Raw genomic sequence first — 3,594 nt, forward strand, 5'->3', positions numbered from 1 at the left:
ATAGATATAGATATAGATATAGATATAGATATAGATATAGATATAGACTTATTAAAAGTACACTTACTAAAAAGTATACTTATTACAGAAAGGATACTTGTTATGAAGAATTGACTCATATAATTATGGAGGCTGAGAAGTCCCATGCTCTACTGCCTATAAGCTGGAGATCCAGGAAAGCTAATGATGTAATTCACTCCTAGTTTGAAGGCCTGAGAACCAGGAGAGCTAATGGTACAAATCCCAGTCCAAGGGCCAGAAAGGAGGTGAGATGGCCCAGCTCAAGTAAATGAGGTAGGGGGAAAAAGGAACAAATTTCTCAAGCCTGTTGTTCTATTTAGGCCCTCAAGGGATTAGATGATGCCCACCTACAGTGGGGAGGGCAATCTACTTTAGTGAGCCCACTGATTCTAATGATAATCTCATCTGGAAACATCTTACAAAGACACTCAGAAATAATGTTTAATCTGGGCACCTCATGGCCAGTCAAGTTAACACATAAAATTAACCATCACAAGTCCATCCCTTGTCAGCTTGGCACCCCATATACATCTCCTTAAACCATACTTAATCTCCAAATAAAGATAATAACAAGGTCATAAACTGTCCTATGTGCAAAGAAAAACACACAAACATTTTCCCTAGAAGAGGAGGTAATTCTTTGAGTGATGTTTACTCTTCCCTTGATGTCTTTTTTTTCTTTTTTAAGATTTTATTTATTTATCTGACAGAGAGAGAGAACAAGTAAGCAGAGAGACAGGCAGAGGGAGAAGGAGAAGCAGGCTACCCGCTGAGCAGGGAGCCCGATGCGGGGCTTGATCCCAGGACCCCGGGATCATGACCTGAGCCAAAGGCAGCCACTTAACTGGCTGAGCCACCCAGGCACCCCTCCCTTGATGTCTTATAACTTAAATACCATGATGTAAAATTAACAATACTTAAATACTATGATATAAAATCAATAATTTTATATTACATAATAAGGAAATAAGAAAAGAAAGAAAACAGGTTGTAGCTGATATTTATAACTACCTTCTTCCACTACCAATTCTGTATTCCTTTTGCCTTCCATAAGGACCTCAGATGATCATGGTTCTTCACCTGGTGGGGTAAACCTGAAGGGTCTGGACTATTAGTAGTCCTGCATGGATTGGGTTGTTGTAGTTTTCCATTGACCTTAATCACAAGGCATAGTAATACTAAGAGATGCCCTTAGGGATCGCCTGTATCCCAGACATACTCTTCCTTACTTCCTTTATGGAGTAGCAGTCTAATTTCCCCTTCATGGTCAGGATCATTCATCCTAGCCACCATAATAACTCCCTTCTTTACCTGTTGATTCAAAGACATCAAAAGCCCAAAGTGCCAGGGCGGCAATCTTAACTTACAGTTCAATGGAATCATTGTTGTGTCTCCTGGTGGAAGCATTCATCCCCCTGGAACTAAAAACTCTAGGCCAGCAAAGCATAAAGTTGCAGAAACAGAAAGCAAAAATTTTTCTTGTGGATCACTAGGTGTAATAGTAAGTGGTGCCACTCCCATTTCTACCCCTTGATTCCTGGACCCATGAATCCTGGCTATTAGAGAAACACCATAATATATTGAGCACTGATTCAGAGTATATACAGGCTTCTGGAAAACCTTGCCACAGCCCTGAAAGGTATTGCCACCTTGCTGGTGTTGTAACAAAGCCTTCAAAAGGCCATTTTACCACTCTATCAAACCAGCTGCTATAGAATGATGAGCAATATTGTATGACAGTGATTCCATGAACATGGGCCCATTGTTGCACTTCTTTTGCTGTGAAGTACTAGCGTGGCCCCAAACTAGTGGAGCCCTAAGAGCTTTACTGGGATGGTAGGCTCCTAACTCTTTACAGAATTTCTATCAATCTCTGGGGTACATGTATTTTACCAGGCCATCCAAAGTACTTGCCATTTCCTGCTCATACGTGATTAACATGCTATCACCAAAACAGGGAACCAAAGTGATATTTTGTGGAATGTCCAGATGATCAAGATCCCTTTGAAATATATTGTGACAGGGAACCTGAGTGTTAACTTAGGCCTAGGAAAAGTCTATGAATGCATACTGTTGTTCCTGGTGAACTGCTTCTGATCTTTAATAGATATTAAAAAGAACACATTTGCCAACTCAATAGCCACATACCACAAATGAGAAGTAGTGTTAATCTGTTCTCATAAAGATACTACATGCAGCACAGAAGTTGCATTAGGGCTACCACCTGGTTAAGTTACTGGTAGTCCCCTAAAATTCCTAACAGTCACTGTCACCTGCCATGTTTCATCTCATTTCTGCAGGAAATAGAATGATGTATTAAATGGGGATAAAATCGGGTCAACCATCTACATTGGTTTTGAGTCTTTGAGGATGGTGCTAATCTCTGCCATCCACACAGGGGTTGGGGGACAGCATTATTTCTTATTTACCACCTTGGCCTGGGTGATTTCCACTTCATCTTTCCTACTACAATAGCTCTTACTCCACAGGTTAGGGAATGAATATGAGTATTCTGCCAGATGCTAAATATGTTCACCTGATTATTCAGTCAGGAAATTGGAAAATGACTACCAGATGGGTCCAGAGGCCAACAGGACCCAATTTCAGATGGTCCTCAGCCAGAACTTCATTTATCATCCAACCTCCATTCTCCCTCATTCTAACAGAAGTGCCATGAGAGTGCTTTGGGTTCCCTAGCAACAGTATCATCTCAAGTCTTCTATTTTAAAGGACTTTAAAATCTGAGCATTCCCCAGAATCTAAGACAAAAATTCTGAGCAAATTATCTGTTTTAAAAAAGTGCCCTTAGCAGGACTGCAAAGGAACTGGAAGGACCTGAACAAAGAAGGGGGATAAGTGGAGGAAGTGTGTAATGTCAGGCAAAATCCCAGCCTTGGAGTAATCTAGCAAGTGAGCTTTCAAGTGGAAAACTAAAACTAAGAGTGAGTTGTCCAGATTGGAGACAAGGGAACTTGTCTTTCATACTTCTACTAAGTCCGTCATTGGTTAAATGCCACTGGGGGCGGGGGGCAGGAGTAAAAAGGTCAATGTCAACCTCAGGTGCTTTTGTTTCTCTTTAAGTGGCGGTCCAGTGGAAGTCTCTGAAGAGGAGTCACAGGTACGGCTTGTTAGCAGCAAAAGCACATGGAGGTCAGGGAGAGGGATACACAAATTAAGATAAAAGGGACCCAAGGTTTTCTGGTAAGGTATCAACTATATCCACCAAAGTAGTTAAATAATGACCAAAAGGTGACAGAAGTAAAAAGCATAAAAGGACAAAAAAGAAAATGGTAAAGAGGGAAAGCTAAACAGGGAGCGTTAAGGTCAGTGTAACTGGATGGTCTAAGATCAAAGAAGTAAGATAGGATCCCAATAGTCCAAGCATTCACCTCTCCCCTCTCATTTCTCCAGTGTCTACTGACATACCCCTCCCCACCCTTCCCCTGTACACACACACCCTCTCAAAAGAATTATCAATAAAACAAGCACCCACATTGTATCATCCCACTAAACTTGTTTTATTAGTTTACTTGCATCTCAAGAGGAAATACTTCCTCAATACGGTGGCTTAGT

This window comes from Mirounga leonina, unplaced genomic scaffold (assembly GCF_011800145.1).
Source record: "Mirounga leonina isolate KUSES-001 unplaced genomic scaffold, KU_Mleo_1.0 Mir_176, whole genome shotgun sequence".
Classification (NCBI taxonomy): domain Eukaryota; kingdom Metazoa; phylum Chordata; class Mammalia; order Carnivora; family Phocidae; genus Mirounga; species Mirounga leonina.